The sequence below is a fragment of the Lampetra fluviatilis genome, chromosome 47 (assembly GCF_964198595.1).
Source record: "Lampetra fluviatilis chromosome 47, kcLamFluv1.1, whole genome shotgun sequence".
Lineage (NCBI taxonomy): Eukaryota > Metazoa > Chordata > Hyperoartia > Petromyzontiformes > Petromyzontidae > Lampetra > Lampetra fluviatilis.
In genome coordinates, this window is record NC_136321.1 from 9,669,827 (window position 1) to 9,686,043 (window position 16,217).

Below are 16,217 nucleotides of genomic sequence, written 5' to 3' on the forward strand. Positions count from 1 at the left end.
TCCCGTTTCTCCGCTCCTTTTCCATCCCCTTCCTCGTATTCCCCTTCCTGTCTCTCTCTCTCTCCCGTTTCTTTCTCTTTGCCCCGTTCATTCCATCCTCGACTAGACTCCCCTGCCCGTGCTGTAGCCACAGAAACGCTCTTTTATCGCCGAGCTCAATATGAAGAGTTCATTAAAATTCCGATCAATGCACCCGCATGGCAAAACAATGATATTGTTAAACCGTGCATGCTTACTGTAGCTGCGCCGTTCAGGGTCCTAGTGGTGGCCATAACACTAAAACATTATTATTTATCCCGGCAAACCCCACTGAGTTTTAGCGTTCATTTCAGTTTTAACATTTATTGGGACCCCCTGCGGCTTCAGCCTCACACGGTTGAGCACTGCAGCAGTGCCCTTGGGAGACTCCTGCAGCTGAGGCGACGGAGGGCTCGTGGAGCAGCAGCAGCACCACCAACTCTAAGAGAGCCACCCGGACGTCGTGCCGCAGGGGTTCTACGCTAGGAACATTGTGGGGTCCGGTGGCAAGGGTCGTGATCTGTTTACAGGGACGCGTCCACTTAGGAACATTCAACTTATGAACTTTCAGGGATACGAACAAACCCGTCCGTGTGTGCAGTTGGCCGTTCGGAGCGAGAGTCGTAAGTTCAACCGCCGCGCAATAGATGGCGGTGGTGGCATCTACATCCGCCGTCAATCGCCCTGCCTCCCGAAGATGGAAGTGGCCAGCCCGACCTCACGAGTGGTGATCGTCAGTCTCGCTTTGCTGCGCTTCGGATTCCCTTCAGCGGCAACGTGGGAGGCCGCGAGACGCATCCGCGGCAGGCCGAGGGCGGTACGAATCGGGGGTGGGGGGGTTGGGGTGCTTTGCAGACACCTCGGATTTTGACCTTGGCTCGCGTCTATGCAATTGTACCCCCCCTAACCCCACACACTATGGGTTAACAGCAATAGCCCTGGACGGATGAACGTGCGCGTGTGAGAGCAAGAGGTCGCGCGCGCGTGTGCATGCGCGTGTGTGCGCGTGTGTGTGTGCGCGTGTGTGCGTGTGTGGGTGCGCGTGTGTGGGTGCGCGTGTATGTGCGTGCGTGCGTGTGCGCGTGTGTGCGCGTGTGTGTGTGCGCGTGTGTGCGCGTGTGTGCGTGTGTGTGTGCGCGTGTGTGCGTGTGTGGGTGCGCGTGTGTGTGCGTGCGTGTGTGCGTGTGTGTGTGTGCGTGTGTGTGGGCGCGCGTGTGTGTGCATGTGTGTGTGTGTGCGTGTTTGTGTGCGTGTGTGTGCGCGCGTGTGTGCATGTGTGTGTGCGTGTGTGTGTGCGCGTGTGTGCGCGTGGGGAGGGGTGGCGATAGCGCGTTGCACTACGAATCTGCCGACCCGAGTTTTACTCCCGCTCACGGCCAACACCAGCGACGATTATCTGGGCTTCCCTAGGTCGACTCAGCCCGAAATGAGTACCTGGAGCAGTGTGTAAATATTGCCACCGGGGTGACAAAGGCGGCTGGGGGTGGCGCTGGCCACCCACCCACCTCGTGTGCCGTGCCGGCCTTCGTAGGTGCTCGCTAACAGCACTTGCCCCTGCAGTCTGTAGGGCTACACGGGGGATCTTTGTACGTGCGGGCAGCGGTGGCGCAGTGGTTCGCGCCCTGCGCTACCAACCCGGTGGTCCGGCTTCGACGCTCACGGCCAGCGCCAGTGGTGAAGATTTGAAGCTGTGCCGAGCCGCCACTCTGTGTGGGATCAAGCGTTTCCCCTTCGCACACGTGGGGGTTGCTCCGGGTGCTCCAGTTTCCTCTCACTTGTAAATGCTCAGTAATTGGCAGAAAACATCTGAATGTGTAGAGGACCGCAGAGCTTGGGCAATTGTTGGTAGCGCCGGCTCCTCGCTGCGTGGCTGCTGCTGCTTTATTTAGCGGTTCCTCCTGGCGCCTCTGAGTCGTCCTCTCTCTCTGAGTCGCCCTCTCTCTCTGAGTCGTCCTCTCTCTCTGAGTCGCCCTCTCTCTCTGAATCGTTCTTTCTCTCTGAGTCGTCCTCTCTCTCTGAATCGTCCTCTCTCTCTGAGTCGTCCTCTCTCTCTGAGTCGCCCTCTCTCTCTGAGTCGTCCTCTCTCTCTGAGTCGCCCTGTCTCTCTCTCTGAGTCGCCCTCTCTCTCTGAATCGTCCTCTCTCTCTGAGTCGTCCTCTCTCTCTGAATCGTCCTCTCTCTCTGAGTCGCCCTCTCTCTCTGAATCGTCCTCTCTCTCTGAGTCGCCCTCTCTCTCTGAATCGTCCTCTCTCTCTGAGTCGTCCTCTCTCTCTGAATTGTCCTCTCTCTCTGAGTCGTCCTCTCTCTCTGAGTCGTCCTCTCTCTCTGAGTCGCCCTGTCTCTCTCTGAGTCGCCCTGTCTCTCTCTGAATCGTCCTCTCTCTCTGAGTCGCCCTCTCTCTCTGAATCGCCCTCTCTCTCTCTGAGTCGTCCTCTCTCTCTGAGTCGTCCCCTCCGTGTCGTCCCCTCCCTCTGCGAGAGTGAAGAGCGGATACCGTACAGCGCAGGCAATGCAGGTGTTACACATCGACATCATTCCCTGGCAATCGCTGTGCCTCACTGCAGCAGCCTCGAGCAAGAAACAGAGTTGTGAGACTCGGTAGACCCTTCCTTGGTAAACAACAACAACAACAATAATTATGTCAGCGAGATGTTTAAAACACCACAGAGCCGGGATGGGGTGTCTGCTGAATAGAACTATTTATTGTTCACGAGCAGAGCGACAATGACAATGATTATTATTTAGTGCGCGTGATGGTGTCACTGGGGGTTGTCGGTTCAAGTTAAGATCTATTGATTCCCGTGGTCGTTGCTGGGTTATGGCGCCACGCAAGCGATCCTGTGGGCGAGGGGGGGGGTCACACGGATATTCATTTTCGTTGACCTGTGTGATGCCCTGTGTGATGCCAAAGGTGGTGCCTTTGGAGAGGCAGGAGGGAAGGGAGGTTTGCGGAATTGTCCGTGCGGCGGAGTGGTGCCCCCTTTCGCATGCCTGGTGTGTCTCCAGCAACCTATGGCTTCCTCCCACCAGACTGCGTGTGGAGGAGACTAGGACTGCGTGTAAAGACTAAAGCTCATTTTTTTTACTTTGCCAGGTCAAGCCCACTGAGCTATATAACTCTTTTTCAGAAGCTACTTGGCTATCACGAATGATAGCTCAAGGAAGTGGCTTATCATGAGGAAAGGAATTACAGTGTAAATACCACGTGTACACACTTAGACCACGTGTAGAAACAGACCACGTGTACACACTAAGACCACGTGGTGTACACACTAAGACCACGTGTACACACTAAGACCACGTGGTGTACACACTAAGGTCACGTGTGCACACTAAGACCACGTGGTGTACACACTTAGACCACATGTGCACACTAAGACCACGTGGTGTACACACTAAGACCACGTGTGCACACTAAGACCACGTGGTGTACACACTAAGGTCACGTGTGCACACTAAGACCACGTGGTGTACACACTTAGACCACGTGTGCACACTAAGACCACGTGGTGTACACACTTAGACCACGTGGTGTGCACACTAAGACCACGTGGTGTGCACACTAAGGTCACGTGTGGACACTAAGACCACGTGGTGTACACACTTAGACCACGTGGTGTACACACTAAGGTCACGTGTGCACACTAAGACCACGTGGTGTACACACTTAGACCACATGTGCACACTAAGACCACGTGGTGTACACACTAAGACCACGTGGTGTACACACTAAGACCACGTGGTGTACACACTAAGACCACGTGGTGTACACGCTAAGACCACGTGTACACACTTAGACCACGTGGTGTACACACTAAGACCACGTGGTGTACACTAAGACCACGTGGTGTATACACTCCCACTACGCGCTCAGCGTGGAGTCGGCCAAGCGAACTCGAGCGTGACCCTCCAGAACGCGAGTGGCGCTGAGACTCCGTGAGGCTGTCCCAATGAAACCGTGGCAATGCGACGATGTTCAGTACCGACAATGAAGGCCTTCTCCCACGTCACGACGGCCATCGTGGTCTTTGACCATACTTCACCACGCTGGTCACTGCCACCGACTTAGCCGTGGCCGAGGATCGTACTCGAGTGGCCCGTTCCATAGCCCGACGCGCTAATCACAGCGCCACCACTCCACCACCTTCCTAAGCTGAACATCGTGACGATTGCGAAACGACTTCCACTACAGGACAACTCTAGAGGGTATTTGGCCTACTCTTCCAGGATGTGGTTGTACGCATTTATACGGATTCCGCGATGGTGGGGGGGGATTGAAACTCGCACCGTCGTTTCAACTTCCGCGACGGAAGCTCGAATCGAGCCGGCGACCGCTACGCCCACTCCGATGGTCATCCATCCTATTCACGACGATGATGACGATGATAATCGATGACAAACCGTGACAATGTCATCCCAATTTGGATGCAAAATCTGCAGAGGCAATGGTTAAATTTGACTTGGCCGGCCACCCACCACAGCTCAAGAAGCTTGGCAGAATAATTCGCTTTTCGTTGCAGATATACCCCGCAATTATTTATTTATTAACCCACCTACAACATGTAGTTGTTTAATTAATTATTATTATTTTACAGCACGAACTATGCAAAACCACCCCTACCTGCAAAACCACCCCCTACCCCCCATCCCATGTCCGGTGACGCGCGTGATCAGCGCCGGTAGATTTGCTGCGGCAGTCCCGTTCCTCTGCCTCTCCCCCAGCGAGGCATTGGTGGTGGGTCACCACAATTATGTAACAGCGGCTGCGCTGAGTGCGTGTGTGGGATTCCATCAGCGGGATTTAAAAATATCGCTGTGCTGCATCGCAGGAAGGGGTGGGGGGGGGCGTTGTGTAAGCCTTTGTCGGCTTGCACGGTCACCACGGAATCGTGGGGCTTTGTGCCGGCTCGCGTCCAAACCTCTGCACACTCACGGGCGGTTATTACTTGTGAATGGTGGGGTGTACGCGAGTCAAATTAACGCATTTTTTTACGAAATATATAAATAAACACATTATTTTTCGGTGATTCGCTGAAGCGGTTATGGATGGCATGTCATCTCGATGTTAAGATGTCATTAAAACAAAATCCGACTATCGGGGCTGGTGTGCGATACGTTGAGAATACTACGAATTGATCGGGGGGGGGGGGGCATCATCACAGGCCATCGTATCAGTTTATTTATTGGGATATATGTAGGGAGATGAGAGAAGAGGGGTGTAGACAATAAGGATATTATATTAATTGGCTTACGTCAAATAGTTTATGTTTGCTAAGTATTTTAAATCACGTCACAGTTGTATGAATCCAGGGTCCCCTCGTGCCGGGAGCCGAGCAACGTTTTCGGACACTCAGCCAGGTGATGATATTCAAATGGGCTAACAAATTGTGATCGTATTTTGTGAGCCAAATTGATAAATGTACAGTAGAGGTAATTGAGTCGTATTGTGGGGTGAGGTGTGTGGGCACTCCCACCTCTTCCAAGACATCGGCACCAGCGTGCCTTGGAGGTCAAATGCCAATGATGTTCACTCTCCACACGTGTAGCCTACATAGGCTCTTGGGGCAAGTGCAGTGAGCGAGCAGGCATAGCGCACCTATCAGAGGGCGGTGTGGCAACAGCACGCCTTTGTCTCCCCAGTGGCGATGACCACACCACACCCTCATTTGAGGCTGAGTCGATCTAGGGGAGAGCCCAGGACCGGCTCAAATAATCGTCACTGGTGTTGGCCGTGAGCGGGAATCGAACCCGTGTCGCCGGGTTTGTAGTGCAGCGCGCTAACCACTACTCTACCGTTCCACACACGCAGGCACATATCCACACATGCATATGCACGTGTGTGCACACTCACAGATTATACGCTCTTGCCCAGACCATGAATAATAGGAAAACACTGCAATAAGCATTTAGTGACTGCACAGATCAATTGGTGGAAGTCAATGGAGAGTAATTGGATAGAAGATGCCAATTATTGTTTTTAAACGAATTCTTCCAAACTACAAACAGAGATGTTTCCACAATGAAGAGGTTTGTTGGGAAACCCGCGGCGACCAAGGAGGGCGTGGGGGACAGAGGGGTTGAGCTGGGAGGAATTTCGGTGGAAAGTTCAAGACAAAGGCGCAACCCTGCAATTGCCGGCTCACTCCACTGCTAGCGGAAAAAGCCACCGACCAGAGAGAGAGAGAGAGCTCTCTCTCCCGAAGGTATTTGGCCTACTCTTCCACGCTGGCCGGACCTCTTAGGGGAACGTGCGGGTACGCGCGCAATGGTTTGACTGGGAAGGCATCAAGTTGTCTCATCGTGTATTTACCATCAATGGCTACGCACACTTTGCCCCACCATCCACGACGTGCCCCGGTCGATTGCGCTTTAGTGTCCATTGACACCGCTGCTGGCTGGGTCAGAGGCGGCCGAGGAGAGGGTGCGGGGATGGGTGGGTTTTTTTGTGTGCGACTGCCATGCCGGGAGATCGGATCGAAGTTGATCGAAAATTTGCGGAGTGAAAGTCCGAGCGCGTTGACTTGTCGCGCCACGGCAGAATCGTCGAGAATCGGAACGTCACACGGTGGAGGAATCCGACGAGCTATGAAGTTATTTTGTTAAAGCAGCCGATGTCCCGTAGAAAGTGGCAAAGCGGAGTGGCTGTGTGTGCCGGGCACGTGGAAGGATCTACCCTCGACGAGACGGGGAGTCGCAGCTAAAGTCACTTTTCCTTCCGTCGAGATATAAAATGCCGCAAAGTGTGAAAACGAGATTGCAAATCAAAGCCGCTTATAGTGGAAAAGGTTCAAGTCGACACACGCGCACGCCTATACAAACAACAGATACCCCAATGTCGGGGGCAAACTCTGTTAGCGAGCACCTTCTAAGGATGGCGTCGTGGTGTGGGCAGCGCCGCCCTTGGCCGCTTTTGTCTCCCCAGCGCACCGGGGTACTAATGTTAGGGCTGAGTCGACCTAGGGAAGCACCCCCCCCCCCCCCCCGCCGGACCGGTTCAGATATAATCGCCGGCGATGTTGACCGCGAAAGTGACGCAGTGCGCTAACCACTGCGCCACCGCTCTCCGACACGCACGCGCGTGCACAGACAGGCCACGCTCACACACGCGCACGCGCGCGATATGAAATCAACTTAAAATTCTTTGTTGTTGTTGTTGTTCTTGTGAGCAAATGAACAAATGTCCGTTTGCTTATTTGCATCCCATTTGCGTAATCGGGCATGGAATGCAGTCGAAAGCGGCTTTAACCCCTTCGTGCCACGTCGCCGATACAGCGAGAGGATGAGTGGTCACCCCTCTAGCCGGCGGAGCAGGCACGCTGCTTGTCAAGCCCCCTCCATGATGTCTCAAGGCGCTTTATTAACGAGATCAACAATGCACATCGGGTTGTATTTACAATGTGTAACGTGCTCGTCCTGCACACGCATATACTGTCCTGCACACAACAATTGTGTAAAATTTCGATTTAAAGCTTTCGTGACTGCAGGGATTCATCTTCTTGGTTCCTTCGGTAAAGTCACGTAGAATTGGAATAATAAAATAATAAAAATAAAAATATATTTTTAAAATTTCCATTCTACGTGACTTTACCGAAAGAACCAAGAAGAACAATTGTGTAGCTGCCGCTGCGTGAACTTGGAGCGAACTCGCACCTTGATTGCCCCTTCCTCGAGCCCCTTCCTCGAGCGCTCGTTTGGTCGGCAGCTTCGCGCGTGGCGGGGTGAGGTGTTGGGCTGCCCGCACGTCTCCCAAGGCGTTTGGCCGGCGTGGAAGAGTAGGCCAAATATCACGTGGGTGGGCGCCGGGGATTTCTCTAGAACCTGCCTCGATCCGAGGGACTTTAGCCTGTACAGGCGCTGTGCACAGCATTCCTGAAGAAGGCCGATCGGCCGAAACGTCGGGGGCTTCCTCCTCTCCCCCTTTGCGGTGCGCGCAGTGCGACCCTGCAGGCGGCGTCGCGGGCAGCGAGCGCACCGGACCTGCGAGCCGGAGGTTCGATCCCATCTCCCGGAGCGGCAGTTCAAATAACGGGGGGAGGGGGAGGGGGGAGGGGAAAGGGGGGAGGGGTGAGGGGGGAGTTTCTTAAGCCCGCCAGCCCAACACCGAGCGGCTCACGGCGCAGGAGGAGCCGGGGGGAGGGGCACCCCGCCACTGAGCACGTGACGCGGGGGCTCTTCACGAAATCTTCAGAGAGGGTGGTGGGGGGTGGGGACAGGGGGAGGGGCACTGCCGCCGATGATGACGTCACCAGTGTGTGAGGGCCGCCACACATTTGAAACCACCGTTGGGTTTGTGACAGCACCACGACCATGATGATGATGGGGGTGGTGGTGGTGGTGGTGTCTTCACCTTCTGTGTATTGAGGAGTTGTCCCTCCTGCACCACAGGCGACTTGAGATGGTTGATGGGTTTTGATTGACACGGTGATGATGATGATGCTGTTGCTGATCGTCTCATCCAAACTGTGTTCAACCACCACACCGCAGGTCACAACAACTCATCCACTCACTATTCACCCACCCATTCACTCACCCACCTATACACTCACCCACTCATTCACTCACCCACCCATTCACCCACTCAACCATCCATTCACTCATCCACCTATTCACTCACCCACCCATTCACTTACCCGTTCACCCACCCACTCACCCACCCATTCACTCACCCACCCATTCACCCACTCACCACACCGCAAGTCACCTCGCCTCCTTCTGCGTCTTCCCCTCGCACTGCTCCAGTCTGGAACTCCTTCCCATCGTCATCGCCGTCTCCTTTCTCAAGTCATTTCAAAGGAATGAGACTCTCTATTGCTCGAGAAAAGCGAGAACATTTTTCAACCTCCCTCAATTCAAGGTGTGAACTATTATGCCTTCAATAGTGCCGTTTGTTGCTGGCTGCATGGCGTTTCGGACATTGGGCTCTGTGCTCAAGTAACCGGGGCAACATTTTTGAAGATTTTCAATTTGCGTGTTGGTGTTAATGAGTATTAATTGAGGTGGCCATGATAATTAGTATTAGTCTCAGCCATGCCTCATGTACTGCGTGTACTGTATACAAAGACACTCTTTTTTCCACACATTTTAAAATGATTAATCCCGATGTTTAAGATCCCTTGGCAATGTTTAAGCCATTAAGTGTTTGTTCGTTTGTGGTGCAGTTTACAAATTGGACTAAATTTGATAGAAACCCACATCCCCAATGTGAGCTGCAAACCCTGATAAGGGCCACCCTCTGCACAGAGTGTGAACGTTGTACGGCAACCGCGCAGTCGGCTAAGCAAGGTAAAGGGGCAGCCGTGAAATGCCCTGCTCCCGGCAATACCATTTACCTCCGTAAATAAGCTAACGATGAAGTTTTGGCGAGATGCGATGTGCTGTATTACTCCGACTGCGCACACGCAGTTGAGATGGCGGGACAATTCGCCGTGGGTACACCGCCACCTCCATTGTGTCACTCCACGTTGCTGTGTCACTCCACGTTGCTGTGACACTCCACGTTGCTGTGTCACTCCACGTTGCTGTGTCACTCCACGTTGCTGTGTCACCCCACGTTGCTGTGTCACTCCACGTTGCTGTGACACTCCACGTTGCTGTGTCACTCCACGTTGCTGTGTCACCCCACGTTGCTGTGTCACCCCACGTTGCTGTGTCACCCCACGTTGCTGTGTCACTCCACGTTGCTGTGACACTCCACGTTGCTGTGACACTCCACGTTGCTGTGTCACTCCACGTTGCTGTGTCACCCCACGTTGCTGTGTCACTCCACGTTGCTGTGTCACTCCACGTTGCTGTGTCACCCCACGTTGCTGTGTCACCCCACGTTGCTGTGTCACTCCACGTTGCTGTGTCACCCCACGTTGCTGTGTCACCCCACGTTGCTGTGTCACTCCACGTTGCTGTGTCACTCCACGTTGCTGTGTCACCCCACGTTGCTGTGTCACCCCACGTTGCTGTGTCACTCCACGTTGCTGTGTCACTCCACGTTGCTGTGTCACCCCACGTTGCTGTGTCACCCCACGTTGCGGTGTCACTCCACGTTGCTGTGTCACTCCACGTTGCTGTGACACTCCACGTTGCTGTGTCACCCCACGTTGCGGTGTCACTCCACGTTGCTGTGTCACTCCACGTTGCTGTGTCACCCCACATTGCTGTGTCACTCCACGTTGCTGTGTCACTCCACGTTGCTGTGTCACCCCACGTTGCTGTGACACTCCACGTTGCTGTGTCACCCCACATTGCTGTGTCACTCCACGTTGCTGTGTCACTCCACGTTGCTGTGTCACCCCACGTTGCTGTGACACTCCACGTTGCTGTGTCACCCCACGTTGCTGTGACACTCCACGTTGCTGTGTCACTCCACGTTGCTGTGACACTCCACGTTGCTGTGTCACCCCACATTGCTGTGTCACCCCACGTTGCTGTGTCACTCCACATTGCTGTGACACTCCACGTTGCTGTGACACTCCACGTTGCTGTGTCACCCCACGTTGCTGTGTCACTCCACATTGCTGTGACACTCCACGTTGCTGTGTCACCCCACGTTGCTGTGTCACCCCACGTTGCTGTGTCACTCCACGTTGCTGTGTCACCCCACGTTGCTGTGTCACCCCACGTTGCTGTGTCACTCCACGTTGCTGTGTCACTCCACGTTGCTGTGTCACCCCACGTTGCTGTGACACTCCACGTTGCTGTGTCACCCCACGTTGCTGTGACACTCCACGTTGCTGTGTCACCCCACGTTGCTGTGTCACTCCACGTTGCTGTGTCACCCCACGTTGCTGTGTCACCCCACATTGCTGTGTCACCCCACGTTGCTGTGACACTCCACGTTGCTGTGTCACTCCACGTTGCTGTGTCACCCCACGTTGCTGTGTCACCCCACGTTGCTGTGTCACCCCACGTTGCTGTGTCACTCCACGTTGCTGTGTCACCCCACGTTGCTGTGTCACCCCACGTTGCTGTGTCACCCCACGTTGCTGTGTCACCCCACGTTGCTGTGACACTCCACGTTGCTGTGTCACTCCACATTGCTGTGTCACCCCACGTTGCTGTGTCACCCCACGTTGCTGTGTCACTCCACGTTGCTGTGTCACCCCACGTTGCTGTGTCACCCCACGTTGCTGTGTCACTCCACGTTGCTGTGTCACCCCACGTTGCTGTGTCACCCCACGTTGCTGTGACACTCCACGTTGCTGTGACACTCCACGTTGCTGTGACACTCCACGTTGCTGTGTCACTCCACATTGCTGTGTCACCCCACATTGCTGTGTCACCCCACGTTGCTGTGTCACTCCACGTTGCTGTGTCACCCCACGTTGCTGTGTCACCCCACGTTGCTGTGTCACCCCACGTTGCTGTGTCACCCCACGTTGCTGTGTCACCCCACGTTGCTGTGTCACTCCACATTGCTGTGACACTCCACGTTGCTGTGTCACCCCACGTTGCTGTGTCACCCCACGTTGCTGTGTCACCCCACGTTGCTGTGTCACTCCACGTTGCTGTGTCCGAGAGCGCGTTCCGCGTTATAACGAGAGCTCATTCCACGTTATAACGGGAACGGATCCGCGTTATAACGGGAGGGCATTCCGCGAGATAACGGGAGCGTTATAATGAGGCGGGTTCCGCGTTTTGCGAACACTTCTCTCGTTTAAGATCGGCGTTCGAGTGAAAACTCGTTGTGTGAACATGCGCGTTAAGCGAGCACTAAAAGCCTGAGGCAGGCCCAGCGCTGCTGACGCTCGGCCGCGTGCGATCGTCAGGTGCCATGGCAACACAAACAGAGGTCCCTCTACAGAGGAGAAAAACCATGACCACGACTTTTCTCAAATTATATTTAATTTTTTTTAATTTTAATTCCAGTAACAGATGGATCCCCGACGTTGAACGAGTTTCTGCTTCGTCACGCGCAACTGCTTCCTCCGAGAAATCCCATCACCTTCCGCCGAAAAACACGACTCCACCCCGAGAAAGATCGGGCTGGAGTAATAATAATAAAATATGTCTTCGTCTTCTTGGTTCTTTCGGTAAAGTCGCGTAGAATGGAAATAATAAAATAATAAAAATAAAACATAATAAATGAAAATAATATTATTAGATTATTTTATTATGTTTTATTTTTATGTTTTAAGTCGCGTAGAATGGAAATAATAAAATAATAAAAATAAAACATGATAAAATAATATTATTATATTACTTTATTATGTTTTTTTGTTTTTATTTTATTATTTCCATTTTACGTGACTTTACCAAAAGAACCAAGAAGATGAATCCCTGCAGTCACGAAAGCTTTAAATCGAAATTCATGTTTTCGTCCTCTAATGAACATTTTCGTTCGCTGCCCGCCTCTCCAACAAATGCTTAAAATGAGCGTGATTGTGCACGAGGTATTCATGCACTCCAAAGATGCATTCGGTGAAGTGGCGAGCACATCAATGTTGAAAGAAGGCAATTAGACAATTGGAAATCCTTAACGCAAATAAATCGGCGAAGAAAGTATGAATGTGCGAGACGCACACACACTCTATGTGCCATAGCCCATTACGATTACATGGGCTCAAGATCCGTGTACTGGGCAAAGACGTGGGTCTGTATGCGCGTGTGGAGTGGTGGTGCAGCGGTTAGCGTGCTGCGCTACGAACCCTTCGAGCCTAGTTCGGTTCCCGCTCACGGCCAACACCAGTGACGATTATCTGAACCGGTGGCGTGGGCCTCCCCTAGGTCGACTCAGCATCAAATGAATACCTGCTACGATGTGTGAACATCGCCACTGGGGAGATAAAGGCGGTCGGGCGTGGTGTTCAGCCACCCAACCCTCGTGTGCCTTGCCGGCCTTCATAGGTGCTCGCTAACAGCAATTGCCCCTACAGTCTGTTCAGGCCATATGGAGCACCTTTATCATGTATGCACATATACGCATTATCATTATTTGAAAGTGCACGTAACTACATTTGGGCAATATCAGCTGCTGTGTGTTCAACTGTCATTATTTTAAACATTTGTCGAGAGGTGGATCAACAAATCAACATACACACGTACATACACGGGGTAAGGCAGGGCAGCGGTCCCCCACATGTTAAGATTAGTTTTGCCAGAGCCCTCCAATAATAATACGAGAATGTTGAAAAATAAGAATAGGTTTTACCCTTCATGCCAATAACATAGGTGTTAAGATGTTCAAACACCAAATAGATACATTTTGCAGGGCATCGAGTCGACATTGACCACACGTAATTGTGGCGAAACATGCAAACGAACAGTGGCGTGATAATAAGGCACACATTGTCTTTGAGACGGACTGGCCTACACCAGAGCAGCGTTCTTTGTGGCCTCGTCTCACCGGCGTCAGACCAGAGGACGCCAAAAGGAGTCTCGTCCATTCTTGTATTTCATCGCTTTTGGATACTGAACTGGCCAATAAAAGGTCCCCTATAAATAATAGTGGAATGACAAAACATTGAATGCATCAAAATTAATGAAAATAAAATAAAATAAAACAAAAATCACGACGTTTCGGAGGCAACACAAGTCTCCGTCATCAGTGTTGCCTCCGAAATGTGTTGCCTCCGAAACGTCGTGATTTTTGTTTTATTTTATTTTCATTAATTTTGATGTTTTACCTACGTGACTTTACCGAAAAAACCTAAGAATATGATTCCTTGCAGTCACGAAAGCTTCAAATCTAGAATGAATGCATTATCTCCGGTAAATATCAGTAAAATAGAGATGTTCAGGGTCTCACGTGGAGGGACAGGTGAGTTGGGGTGGTCGCCCCCCCCACCCGCGTTCATCAGCCAGCCGCCGTGCAGTCCCCGCACGTGGATTGTTTGACCATACTTCACCGCGCTGGTCGGCGTGGGTCGAGCGAGATCCTCCGTGCTTTATCGCCCAGCCAGAAATGCGGACAAATCTCACCGGGAACAGACTTCCCGTGACGATTGGACAAAACTCGGACAAAGAGAAAGTTGTTTCTCTCCCGTCACATGGAAGAGTTGATGACTCCCTTGCACTTCGAGCGCGCCACGTTCATCGCACGAGCTGGGATGACGACGAACTTGCTGAACGCACGGTGGCAAAACACCCTTACGAAAAAAAATCGCTACGGAAATTATACGTTTCGTATGTATGTTCATGATAAAATATTTTTTTTGGGTTCGATCGCTGTAGGTGTAAATGTGTCGTAACCCTCCACCACCCGACACAACCAGTAAGGTTTGTGTACGTAAACAAACGCGCCAATTAGTTTACTACTTCAGACCACAGGTGTAGTAACTAATGGGCGTGTTATGTTTACGTGGCAATCCTTTCTGGCTGTGTCGGGTGGTGGAGGGTTACGACACATTTATATTTACGCGATCTAACCCAAAAACCTTTATCATGAATAATATTGGTCGCGAAAGCCTGCCACGTGTTTTGTATATACGTTTCATTCTTTTTTTAGGAGCGGATAGAGAAAATTGAATAATTGTACGTTACTTGGCGGGCTAAAAGCAGCCTTGATGGATATGCAAACTAATGTGTGTAAACTGTTATACTCTGCCAAAGGATGGGTGTTATAATCTGTCATGTAAAGTCGGCCATTCGTTAGCGTGTATGTGACGAATGTGGCATGTGTCAAATATGTTATGCATGCCAATATATGTGTCCTCATGTGTCAAGTTTATTTAGTTTAACCAGGTCAGAACTCAGGATGAGTCAAGAGTGACCTGGGGCCGTAGTTTGCCGGCAGGGGCGATGATTGCTGCTCTCTGCCACGGTGGCTAGGAGATGTTGACTACCTCGCCTGGTGTGCAGGAGGTCGTGGGTTCGATCCCAACCCTGATGACTGCTGCTGTATATTTGGAGTTTGCGTGTCTCTCTCTCTCATCACCATCACGGTGGCTAGGAGATGTTGACTACCTCGCCTGGTGTGCAGGAGGTCGTGGGTTCGATCCCGACCCTGACACCTGCTGCTGTATATTTGGAGTTTGCGTGTATCTCTCTCTCATCACCATCACGGTGGCTAGGAGATGTTGACTACCTCGCCTGGTGTGCAGGAGGTCGTGGGTTCGATCCCGACCCTGACGCCTGCTGCTGCTGTATAATAGGTCGCGTGGATTTTTCTCCGGGGCTTCCCGGTTTTTCCCTCCAAATTTAGAAACACGAGTTGAGAGTAATTTGTCTTCTCTAAATGTCCACACGATGGTAAGCCGCTTAGTTGAGCTTTCATTTGCGGCCAGGTCACTGCTGGGAAAAAAAAAACATGTTACGTGGCTCGGTGGGCTTTACCTGGAAAAATAAACACAGTTTACTGTGCGTGTGTGTGTGTTTTGGAAATTGTGGACCCTGACGCTGGCACACAATGGCTTAATCTTGCGGATCACGTCAGAGGGGATCTTTAATGTCCACTGGGAGTGAAACAGACAGCCCGTCATAGCATTCTTGTGGTTATTGTAATCTAAGAAAGCATGATTAATTCTGGCTGCGTCTTTCATGCAAATTGCATCTCACAATCGCCGAGCAGGAACCACAGACCGAGCTGGAAGGCTGCCGGGCGGTGAGTATGAGCCGCAGAACAATCGCTCTGCAATTCTCTACATATTAAGATGTTTTCGGCCAATTTAGTGAGTGCTTATTGTGCACGTGGAGGGAAACGGGAGCACCCGTGCGAGGGGGCAATCTTCGCGTGATCCACCAACCCGCGCCTCCACAGTGCTGGGTCACAGGGGGTGGCCCAGCGCCCTCGTCATTTACACCGCAGTATTAATCGGGGCGTTTCACTGGATTCGAACCTGCGAACTCCGAACATTGAGGTGTGCATGTCCTCGCCAATGTACGGGTGACGCACGTCACATGAGTGTCATTTCCTTAATGCGTGTATCCGTCATGTAAATGCCATTTATCAAGCCGTGCAACATGTGTGTCATTGATTGATGGAGATGAGAGAGGAGAGAGCCTGGGAGAGAGGGGGTGATTGGATTCTGAGAGGGGTGGGGGGGGGAGATTGGTGGAGTGATAAGAAAGTAAATATAAGGAGAGGGGAGATTTCGGAGAGCGATAAAAGAGGAAAGATGTGGAAAGAGAAATCAGTGGGCATGGAGAGTGGAGAGAGAGGGGATGTGGGAGAAAGAGATGAGAGGGAGGGAGAGATTATGCAAAGCATGGAGAGATAGGAGATTGAGAATGGATACAAATGGGAGAGATGGGAGAGAGACCGTGGAGGG